Below are 13,043 nucleotides of genomic sequence, written 5' to 3' on the forward strand. Positions count from 1 at the left end.
ACACTTCAGGAAACTGACTGTCCTTTTTCCTTTCTGACAAATTTTCAAGACGACAAGTGAATGTCAGGGCAGAGAAACGTGCGTTCATGATCCGCGTGCTCATCTGGCCGAGAGCTGACGAATCCAATTTATTGTCAGCCACAATGGGATGCTTACATTCAGCACAATGCAAATTTCAGTTTCATGAACTCCCAAAGACAGATTTTAACGGTGCTTAGCAGTTAATTTAACCAATATATAACTGTACTAAGACTACAAAGAAACATGTTACAGGTAACACATAGAAAAAAACTTAGTATGTCAGGTGACTGCGCTGTGTTCCACTCCTGGCTGAATGCAGGGACAACATTCGGGTATAGGAGGTGTCAAATCCAATTCTTAGCCCAGAAGGCGATATCACGACTAAAAATGTTCGTGGTTTTCCTCTGTCCTTATATCTATACACTGCCTTCAAATAAACCACAACCGCGTTCTTCCACATTCCTTACAGTAACAACCATCCCCCATTCTACCCTTGAATAAACAGCCTAAAAATCAGTTACCTGAGCGTATGTTATCTTCTCAAGATACATGCTAATACGATCTTCCAATCTACGCCTAGGTCTTACAAGTCGGCGTTTTCCCTCACGTTCCTCCCTTTCCAGAAGAAACTTGTAAGCAGGTCTTTTATTTAATGAAATAAAAACATTATGAAGTTATTAATTATGTAACTTAAGAAAACCGGAAAATTAGTTCAAAGGAGACCGTTAACGCACATAACCACGAAACATAGTCGCATACTCGAAGTCTGAACGTTTCTGACGATACGATGTGATGCTTTATTTTCACAGTCATCTAAATTATAAATTAATAACAAAAAACTACAAATTTTCAAAAGCAATATTCTTCACGTCCAGGTGTGAGGCTAGCTCAACCAGTTTGTCCAAAAAAGACACGTTTCCTGTCCTCTTTACCCCTTTTTCACCTGAAGAAGGAAGCATAAACCAACTTCCGAAACGTCGTAGCTTTATTATTTTAAATTTAGCGTAACATAGGCTGAAAACGTCGCGTCCTGCGTTTCCATGGCAACCGCTTTTGAACAGCCTATACTCCAGCTGTGCCATAAAGATAATTAACATCACGTGAAGAGTATCTTCAACGTAGTACCGGTTGCCCGTGTCGTAACGGAGGTCAAGGCTGACGCCTACGGAGGTCACCATTAGAATTTGGCACCGCTGAGTGTCCTCCTACATACGGAGTCTGACTTCAGCTCCTCTTCAGGTCCTGCTTACTTTCTCACTATTAATTTTAAGTCAGGTACGTAATGCTTCGTGGTAATTGCTTCAATGTATTACCCATTACATCCTTGGGATATGATTACAGTATTTCAAGATGATTTGTTTAAGATGCGAGAGTAAATATTGCATTACTCAAGTCGTAATGCAATTTGCTGAGAACAAGTTTTTATACGTACTTTGTAAAACTCGCATAAATTTAATGCGAAATAGACGACGCATGTCTCTACATACGTAAGAATGTTTAATGTCAGACACTGCACGTTGCATTTCAATTACATTTGTGCACTAGAAGCTGTTGAGTGAATTTAACTCCGGTTTTTTTAGTAGTAAAAGCGTATATCGTGGCTGTAAAGAATTCTATGCTTATTTTGAAGAGCAATGCAGGCCTACTAATGGATCAGGTTAGAACAGCGACACTGCGATACTCTCTCAGGAGATGGATTAGTTACTATTATTACTGCAATGACATGAGACTGTCTGTCTCAGTGGAACTACGGCAGCTAACAGGCCCAGTGTCCAACTTCCATTATGCACGGGTAAGCAAGAAGCAGCGTTATAATGATAATGACAGGGGAAAACCGAAGAACTAGGTATAAAAAAACCTCTACAACTATCACTTTTTCCCACCACAAGAACCATATAAACTGTCCTGGGCGCGAACCCAGGCCTTCACGGTGAGAAGCCGGTGAGTTAGGTCACAGTTATCAGTGCTACCACACAAACCAGCGTAGTTTGCCTTTCAAAAGTTCTAAATTTACGTCTAGAACCGTCACAACGTCTTGTGCGCCATATGCCCCTGCAATGCGTCCACATGGCTGCAAGCCACGCACCGGGGCCGGAGAAGTTGCAGGAACGAAGGAAACATTTGGTCACATTTCGATTTTTTTAACTGTGATTTAAAGACAGGGGCTCCTGAACAAAGAATAATTTATACACCCATGATCTAAGGAGACCTTGCAGGCATTGGCACGGCCAGAGTGCATGTAGGTGGGGAGGGGGTGGTATGACCTCATGGTTTGGTCGTGCAAGGGATTAGTGAAGACCGGCAAATAACCCCATCGTGAGTACATGTCCCATAGCAAAGTCGAAGGCCACCTCAAATGGTCCTAACTCACACCAGTCAGGAAAACTAATCGTACTGTGACAAGCAGAACGCACACTCGCGAGAGACTGTGGACAGGGTCTGAAGGAAAGATATCCAATATCCCCATATTTGCAAGGATATTCACTGAGAGTTCAATTAAAACTTTATCTGTTGTTTATTTAATCATCCTGACAGTAGCTCAGATTATAGGCCTGCAGCGTAACATAATTGGAGAGAATGTAATAGTACTGGTCATCGCCTATTTAAAGACATAATACCGACATTTACGTGGACGGACTGAGAAAGACAAACGTGAACCCTCAATAAGGACCTGCCCAAAACGTGTGCAGTCTGAGCTCCTGACAGCTTCGATGACCCACAAATAAATTACAAAGCGCCAGAATGCTAACCACTCATCGGAGCGCCTTGTCGACTTAAATTAAGGCCCTAAATAAATTAAGATATCTGAAATGTATATTGTGCAGATTGGAAAATATTCCAAAACCTGGGGCAGAAACGAAAGGGGTTGATGTTTTACGATATGTACGAATGCACGGTTTCCTTTTCCAACGAGAGGTGTTCCTTAACCTTCAAAGACTAACTTGGTATTATTGAATAATCATTAAATAGAAGCTTCGGTCTGTGATCCGTCATGCGCGCTTCCAGTCTGGATAATCCATAAATCATGTCACCAAAATCTGAACTTCGTTTTGGAGAGACCTAAATTGTTTCTGGATATAAAAATGTTTATTCGACAATAATAAAACCACTGAGCCCTGTTGCACGTGTTAATTAATCGGGATATTCAAATTTTCAGTTCAACCCGCACCTGTTCTAATATCAGCAGAAAACTCGATCATTCGAAACAGCGTTTTTAAACCAAATAGCTCTAGACAGGCTAATAAACAACAAAGTATTTAATTATTATTAACGCATAAATCAATGGAATATCCCAATTGAGACTTGAATAGTGAGACACTTATCGGGTAATCTGATGACAGTAATCACACAAATCATGTATCCTGAGAGTTTCTTTTCCTTTGTAGATTCTGCCTCTGTTCTTAGATTCACGCAAGAAAACATTTGCAGGTGTGACGGATGAACGGACGGACGGACAGTAGGTCCATTCGAGTGTAAACGAAACTCATTAGGCCTTGTAGATGAGCTGAGGCACATAAAACATTTTTCTTTTTTCGTGTTTCGTGGGGGGGGGGGGGGAGGATTAATTTGCTGAGAAAGGAAATAAAAGAAAAGTTAAAAAACATATGATATCTGGATTCCAAATCTGAACACATTAGAGCGAGCAAAATGTAATTATGCAATTTTTGCTGATTAGTGTCGTAACCTCAGTGTGACGGGTGGACAGGAATGAAGAATATCTCTTCCAGCATCTTAGATCTGGCCTTGTATTTTCTGACGTTTTTGCAACGAAAACTGCAAAATTTCACCGCTAAAATTCGCTACGTATAACAGGTCGAGAACCGCTGAGCGTAATTCCCACGAAATTTTACACAAGAAAGCTTCACATATTCCAAGTTTGGTTAAAATCGGACAGCAATGATGGACGCTTTGCGTTATTACGTCCAAGAGTTTTTGCTAGTAGAAGTGACCTTGAAACTGAGCGAAAGGGGACACTAGACACCCGCACTCTCGTGACAAAGCTGTGGAATCCAGAGAGAGGATATTCAAAGATGCCTTCGTCATCCACGTAAGGTACCTGACCCCAGACAATTCTGGCGTCCTTTATACGAACAAAACCCCGTCCCAAAACTATTTGCGCTAGTTAGAAGACAACAACCTCAAGATGTACAGACAATAAAATAAACTGTGATGGAATTGTTACGCTACGCGTGCATTCTGTTTTACATTTTAAACTTACTGATGGAAACGATGATAAATCAACTCGTTTGAATACAAAATTTCATATTAACATGTGCCATATTGGGAACGGTTACAGAGTCATGTAAGTCTAAACCGGTTGAAGAATCATGAAAACGAAATCTGCTTATGACCTCCAGTCCGATGAAGCCGAAATGCTGGCACAGACATGTGGACCACGCATCTCTACAAAGACGACAGAACAGATCAGAAACAGCACTCTGGAAAACCAGCGATCGGCAGTTGCTAAAGGCTCCACAACACTGGCCTTCCTCCCACAATCGGGGAAGGAATGGAAATATCTCAATAACCCCACAACTTCTACCGTGAAGCAAAGCCTGGCTTCACCTGTTTACCCCGAAGCCACCCACCCCACCTTCCCTATCCCTGACCATCATCATACACGTTCAAAACCTTCTTCCCATAAGACCTTAAGAAGTCTTCTCACCACTCCTTTCCACTTCTCATGACCCCCAAGACATCTTTCGTCACGTCTTCTCATTGACCTGTCCCTTTTAAGGGATGTTTTGTCCATTTCCTGTTCTGTAACCTCGCGGCCTAGGAATCACCCCTCTAGTTTGCACATAATCGCTGAAAATCATTTCCGATTGGAATGGTCATCAAAACGTCATTCGTCATCTCTTTGCCTCAACTCCACGCCCTTCCACCACACCGCTTCAAAAAAACGCCAAACATATAAACACATTCATCCTGAAGATGGCAACTGCAATGTTTGCCGAAGCATATCTCGATAAAAGTCAAATATACGCGTTACGTAAAGCAAACAAGAAAGTGGTTCTTTACAACAACAAAAAAAGGAAACTGAATGGGAATGCAAACCGACGCCGTGTCCAATTTGTGCCAGCGGACTCCATCAGTCAACGACACACTTGGCTGAAGAGTTTGCACTGAACTCTAATTACTCCGAGCACTGGCGATTCAACGCCCCCTGTCAGAGCCCAGTGCAGTGAGTCACAGCTTCACCGAAGCGATCCCCCACCCCACCCCCACCCCCTCCTGCTAGTTCTTTTGAATTAGCGAATTATTCAGAATGCTTGATTGGGCTCAAGCTTTGTCGGTCCAGTGACTCGGCAAGGGGGGAGGGGACATTTTTGGCCGATGAGTGGGTGTTCGAATATAATGGATGGCACTCGCGCAGAGGTCAATATTTTTTGTCTTATTTTGAATGGACGAGCCAATATGCTGCCTTGCAGTCGGACGTCCTTCAATTCTGCAAGGTCCATTAAAAGTGCACCTGCTGTGTTAAGTTGTATCTAGAATTAAGGGGAACTGATGCAGGTCTCCACCTCCGCATTCAGCCGATATCCCCCCCCCCCCTTCAGCAGACTCGATGGTCCCACATCACGACTCGACTCGGCTCGACTTGGCTTCCCTCGAAGTGTTTCACGATGTTCGGTTCCTCGGATATAGTTGATAGAGTCAAAGAATTTTGGTTGCAACATTTTCCAGTCTTGTTAATAATTAATTTTACGAAAATGACTGACCTCTAGGTGATGATGATGGAGGCAGTAAGGACCTCTGAAACAATGGTAAACTTCTACCAGACTAGATGGTGCTACGACCCAAAATACAGCCATCTTTGGAATCATCGCCGTGAAAACCACAAATCCTTATTAATTTTACATTTGTCAAAAACGCTAGCCTTAAAAGTCGGTTTCAAATTTAAAGATCTCGGCGGTCCGATAATTTGATGTAGACAGGTTCTGTTGACTGTCTTGAAAAGAATTAGATAACCAAAAATCACTGTCAAATCATCATTTACTAACCACTATCATCAAATAAACTTCATTTAACACTAATCATCATCTTAATCATAATAAAATAGTAGGCTTCTAATCACCAGCATCGTTAAATAATCATCATAAAATAAGCTTTCATCAGCATAAAATCATCATTTAATAATTAGAATTATTATCATAAAACGATAATAATCGTCAAATTGTCACTAAATAATTACCAGTTTATCATTTAATAATTATCGCCACTGTTATAATATTCTAATAGTTTATGTGGCCACTGATAGATGTCAGCACGAATAATTCATACAACGAGAGGCAGATCGCAGCACGGCTTAAAGACGCAAGAGACGAAGACAATGTTTCTCGATTAAACCAGAGCATAGAAACACCTAAGATGAAACAAAGAGCCTTAGAACACTGGATTCGTCCGGCTTAACCCAGGGATCGGTGTGGACAAGGTGATGAATTTTCGGGTTTTTTAAGCGGGGGGGGGGAGAGGGGGGGGAGATATATATTTCTAGTCTATCTGAGCGACGGTCAGCTTCTCAAGAAGAACTCTCCTCCACAGAGTCAGTCAACCGAAGCATCATACGTGTTTCCCCCTTCGCCAGATGATACTTAGTTGCGATCAGGTCACACTGGTTAAGTTCCGTTAGTCCGCGGCTTCACACCAGCAATCACCAAATGAGCTGACAAATTACTGACTGTGCGCTAAGCACGTATGCCGTGGCCCACTTTAATATAAGATCCTTTTGCATTCGTGAATAGGGGCATGGAGCAACCACAAAGTCACCCCAGTGGAAGCTTCCTGCGTCTTTCCTAAGCCTTCTTATCATCGCACAGCTGCATAAAAGTGGATGATAAATCAAGATCTGGAAGTATTTCTCGTCGGGACTGAGAAAAACTAAGAAAATCTCATCCAACGTCGCCTGTATTTGGGCAGAGTTTCGAACTGCGACCATCCGAGTGACGAACTACGTGAATGATAATTGAGAAGCTGATGGTTGTTTCCTACTGATCGCTGTTCTGTGCAAGACGAGTCTAGTCAATATCGTCATATGCTGCTTCATCATCATCATCGACTTTAATATTATCCTTTCACCTTCGGCTAGGTGTCTCGGAAGTGGTCTCGATACCTCAGGTGGAGGACTCATACCTATAAGGTCATTTGCCTTTGGGGATCGAAGGAAAACATCGAGGTGCCCGATTCCTGGGCGAAATATGAACAGGGCTCATTCTGAATAACAGCTACACTAAGAACAACAGCAGAATAAATCATAATTATGATAGGGGAGATAACGGTCAGTGCTTTCGTACAAAACCAAAAAGCCAGCTCGTGGTCGAGGTATAGCGAGGCCCCGACTGCGAGTCGGGCAGATCGTGATTCGTCCGTCCTTGAGACTTGCAATCAAGTTCAATGTGTGAGTCACAGCGGTACAAAACAACTGTCCACAGGCGTCGACAAAAACCAGATTCGTCTGCGATGTGGCGTACGTACGTAGGGCACGCGGTCCAAAAATCATCCTGAAAGACCTTCCAAAACAGAACGTTCCCCAAATGCTATGAGGAATATTGCTTTATAGCCCAGTGGCAGGCCTTGTGGTCACAGTAATTAATTTTCTGGTTACATAAAAGTTGGGGAATGTCCAGCGAGTCCTACTCTTTGGAGAGAAAATCAGTCAAATTTAGGGCCTCCGCTGGACAACACGGAAATATGCCCGTGGGAGCAACGCAAAACCCAGTGATCTGCATTTATCTCATCCCAGGACCCACCAAAGCATCGACCAGTCTGCATTTTGTGCGTCCAGAATTAGCGTTGAAGCCCCAAACTCACATATATTAAAAAAACCTAATTACAAAGAATAGGTCAACAGGTAGAAATCTAATCGTTGCTCGTGTATGTGACCTTAAAGGTCTCTTTATATAGGAACGTAAGGATAACGACACGACACGAGCCCTTGCCGATTTTTCAGAAAATATTATTCAACGTTTTTCAATGGAACTGTTTATATTGACTCCGAGCTCGTCCGTTCCACGAACGAGTCTCGTCCAACTTACGTCTCCAACGATATTTTTCCTAAACAGTTCCATTGAAAAACGTTGAATAATATTTTCTGAAAAATCGGCAAGGGCTCGTGTCGTGTCGTTATCTTCACGTTCCTATATAAATATACCTTAAAGGTAAAGACAACCACTAAACCTACAACGTAAATTGTCCAGCGTAACGAGAGAAACAGCTGCATTTTGGGCGATCTTCACATCCGAATTAGCAACAGAGATGAAGTGCCTGAGAGATTTGACGAGGCAACCATAAATTTTAACTCGAAACCATGACAGATTTAGTAAATACATTTTACACTACGGAAACGACCGTATCTTATTTCCTAGTCTTCGAAATTGATATTGCCAAAGATATTTCGACGTAAAAATTCTGGGAAAACGACCCCCACATATTGAAAGAGCTATAAATTTATAACAACCCACGCGGGTGGTCCTACGGCTTCAAATCTGTGCATGAGGTTAACAACCCTCACTTTATGACGTTCTGTTACGAAAATCCTACAGGGGTCTCTCAGTTCCGTGCATTCTTACTTGAACAAAATCCTCCGAAAATCTGAAATAGATACACGCGTGTTCGAAAAATGCGGTTGTATTTTAATTTGGATCAGAACTGTACACGCCTGTGGCAGGGAGGAGGGTGGATATATTATTAAATTTTTGTATTTTTGTGAAAGAGAAATGCGAGGAGACAGGAGAAAATTTTGTTAAATTTATGAAATTTCAAACTCTGAAACCTCCTTTTTCTGGGTGGGGGGGGGGCACTCGTGTGCTTCGACCACGGAGGACGTCATATGCTGCCAGCCACAGCATGGTTTGTCACAAGACAAAGTATCAAAATCGGGACCCGTGCACGAACGATCAGAAATCGAAATTCTGCGGTGTCAGAATGTGCGTTTGTGTGTATGACGTCCTTCCTGTTCTGACACATGTGATAAAACATACGAGCTATACGTTTTCAAAATTTGTCACTCACCGATTTATTCATTCGTTGAATTTGTTAAGATTAAAATATGAAAAATTATAATATTACCTGTCGTTTTATATGAGTGTGAAACATGGTATCTTACGAGGTGCGATCGGAAAGTTTCAAGACTGCGCGTATAAAAACCCGTACACTTATCTCAGGTATTAAATTCATCCATCACCCTCGAAGTAGTTCCCCTGGGAGTGAACACAACGATCCCAGCGCCGCTGCCAAGCCTGGAAGCATCCCTGGAAATCTTTCTTTGTCAGCCTGTCAAGCACCATCTGCGATTATGCCTGAATCTCTTCCATCGTCTCAAATCTCCTTCCCTTTAGCTGAATTTTCATCTTTGGGAAGATGAAGAAGTCACACGGCGAATAAGGAGGGTGCGGGATGACGGCCATGGTGTTTGAGGCCAAAAACTGCCGAACTTTGAGGGCGGTGTGCGCTGGCGCGTTGTCATGATACGTCGCATGTGGAGTTCTTCCTTTAGAATCAGCTGACAGGTCCCATAGCCTATCCCAACAATGTCGCACAAGTCGTTGATGGTACGACGTCGATCTTCGTGAATGGCCTGCCGAATGCTCGAAGATGGTCGTCCAGAACGCTCGTCATCATCGACAGAGGTTCGGCCATTTTTAAAACGTGAATGCCACACAAAAGTTTGTGCACGACCCATTGCGGACTCCCCAAATGCTTGCTTTAGCATTTCATAGGTTTCCGTAGCCGTTTTGGCGAGTCTTTGGCAAGAGATTCAGGCAGAATCGCAGATGGTGCTTGACAGGCTGACAAAGAAAGATTTCCAGGGATGCTTCCAGGCTTGGCAGCGGCGCTGGGATCGTTGTGTTCACTCCCAGGGGAACTACTTCGAGGGTGATGGATGAGTTTAATACCTGAGATAAGTGTACGGGTTTTTATAGGCGCAGTCTGGAAACCTTCCGATCGCACCTCGTACATTAACAGGAAAAGCGAATTGAAGGTGCTGGAGAAGGATTTAGGGTACAGACAACCGGAAGCAAGGGGATGACCTCCTCGCCAATTATTGTTATAATCAGACTATGGAGCGTGAGATGGGTAGGACCTGTAGCACGCACTAAGCTTATTAAAGAAACAGGGTGTGAGAATACGAACTGGATTCAACTGGCTCAGAACAGGAGGTCAACAATCATTTATTCTGATCACGGGTTTAATAAAAGACGCGGGTTTCTGGTTTGGTCCATCGACTTCTGACTTCTCAACAAGGACCCCTGTATTTATTTGTATTTATTCTTACATATTTATATTATGGCGAATATAACGGGACTAAAACGTAGCCTCAGGTTCAAAAACGCGCAGGTCCGTTCACTTTTAAGGACTTACAGCTCTCTCTGAAATGGTTTCGGCAAGGAGACAGCCTTTGAAGCTTCTTTTATCGACAATTGCCCTCACTGCAACGATAATTCGAAGTCATGCTTCAAGTTACTCGGTCCATTCTCCATTCTTCTGATGAACGCAGCTTCCAGAGCCGTCAAAGAACAGTTATATTCTACGGACAGACTAAATCTGCTTTCATGTTCCGCCTTATATGAATAACTGCTGTAATGGATTCAGAATACTCTCTGTATTTCCTATTAATCAGCAGGGAGCCAGTCTTTCTGTATATGTAACGAATATAAAATTGCGCTTGAAGAGGTTTCCTTTCCATTATAAGATGTGATAAGTTGCTTTTCTAATTTCATTCTCGACGTCGTAATATACGAGCACCTTTCTGGTCCTGTTATACGTCGACCCCAACAAATACGTGACCAGTAACAGTCAAGGCGGCAGTCCTCTTGAGTTGCGCCCCGATTATGGAAGCAGAAAGCACCTTTGAAACGTCGGAAAACGTCTACCGGGCTCCACGGTGCTACAACCCAGAAGACACGAGAACCTTAAATGTCGCTTAGGACCAATCACGTTCTCATCGACAATACCCCAACTTAACCATCGCGTCGATAACACATTTTATTACATAAGAAGACCCAAATGCCGGCAGCGGAAACTAAGCTCGTGGTTGGCGAGGCTTTGAGCCAACCTGAGGGTGAATGGAGCCGAGGCTATCAAAATAATACTATAGACAATAATCAATATAACTAAATTTACTACAGACCGACATTCGAAATATGTAGTCACCCGTTTTTCGCCATTTCAGAGTGCATCTGTTCATGAACCGGGGTTTAAACGTTGCCCGGGTGACTCGTCAAATAGGGGAAATACGTTTAAAACTTAAGAATTACACCTTCAAAATTCGTGCTTCCAAGATGTCGTCATCAAAACGGTTCTGAAATTATCTGATAAACTTTTAGTTGCACCAATAATTATCTATATTATAATGGCCTTAACATTGTATACATGTGCTTTACTTCAATAAATATATATTTTAACATTTTTTGTTCTCATTTCACTGTAAGTGTATTAATATCGACAAGAACGTGTTCCTCTTTGAAATAAAAAAGTGATAGTTGAACCACGGTTCCGGAGAATTTGACGTAAATACGTTTATACGGAAAGGAATTTTATATTTTGGCTTTATTCTAAATATTTCCTTTATATATGCTTTACAATTGAGTAAAGTTTGATTAAGACATTGCGTATTTAACTTGAATTAGTTACGCTTAAGATGGCTCTGTGGTAGATGAATGTAATGTAATGTAAAGTAATGTAACGTTTTATAGGTAACAACAATTCCGAGTAAACAGACGACGTTCCCTAGGTAACCACTGTTACACTTTTTCGTAACCCTTCCTTATAGACGTATTTACGTCAAAAAAATATATCGAAAGCGCCACCAGTTCTCACAAGCTGCTAACTTTATCATACATTTTAGATTGTCCCGATGCTCGACGTCACACCGTACCTGAGCTCTTAGGAGGGCCCAGACCACTCTTATAAGACACAATACACCGCCTTCACGATGGGTACGAAAAAAAATTGTCTGTCTTACTACAATGCAATTTCTCGCTACCTACAAGAAACAGACAGCACGTACGCTCGTACACGTGGACTTGCTATCAAGCAATCTGAATTTTTAACTCGTAAACTTTTTTACGCTACACGACGTTGAAAAATGTTGGCAAAAATTACTGTCACACTCAGAGCTGTCTCATCTGATCCTTGAGCGATACGACCTAAATAAATCAACCTATTATATTTACTTCGGCGTGGGGCCTCGTGATCACGTGGTAAGACACTCGACTCCCATTCATATATTCATGAAATTGACTCCTGTCTGTCTGTCCGCATAATTCAGCTAGAGAACCGCTGGACTGATTCCGATGAAATTTGGTATTGACGTCATGTCACTGGAGAATCCATAATTGTAATCAGAAGTCCAGGGATGCCAATTAGACAGGCAGGGATTCGACAGCACAGCAATAAACCTTCTGATTTCTTGATTACCTGATCTGCTACCAACTTATAAAGAAATATCCGCAACATAGTTCGTCAATAATAATGATTCAGTGCCTACGGAGACTCTGGAGTGTCTGGGAGGAGGGCACCTTACATTTGTGACATAATTTTCGGCGCATAGACCTGCTCAGTAACGCGGAATGCCACCACTGAAACAGAATTTGTCATTACAAAACAGAATTTGTCGGCGATGTGCCCCCGAATGCCCTGTGACAATCCTCCTAGCGCAGCCTCGATAACCTCCCAGCTACCTCAAATTCCTTGCCGACGGCGACTTCGCGTCACCCGTGCGTCCTCCTGTCGCCGTCGAACGGAGCTCAGACTGACGCGCTGAGCGGGAAAGCCCAGGTCGCAACCAAAGTTTTATACTCAGGAAGTGCTGAGATTGAAACTGGTCCCGAGTTCTGGTTATAACACGATGTTTACGGCGGCGTTGGCCGGCCTCCAAGTTCGAACTCCGGACTGGAATACGAAAGTTTTTCATTTGTTTCACACACCAGAGCGCACGCTTTTGCATGTCTGGCTCCTGCAACTTCTCATGCAATTAACCGTGACGACTTCATAACGGATCAGCAGCTCCTTTTTGGCAT

The sequence above is a fragment of the Zootermopsis nevadensis genome, unplaced genomic scaffold (genome assembly GCF_977971745.1).
Source record: "Zootermopsis nevadensis isolate Lab colony 2312 unplaced genomic scaffold, Znev_1.0 Znev_ptg000019l, whole genome shotgun sequence".
Classification (NCBI taxonomy): domain Eukaryota; kingdom Metazoa; phylum Arthropoda; class Insecta; order Blattodea; family Termopsidae; genus Zootermopsis; species Zootermopsis nevadensis.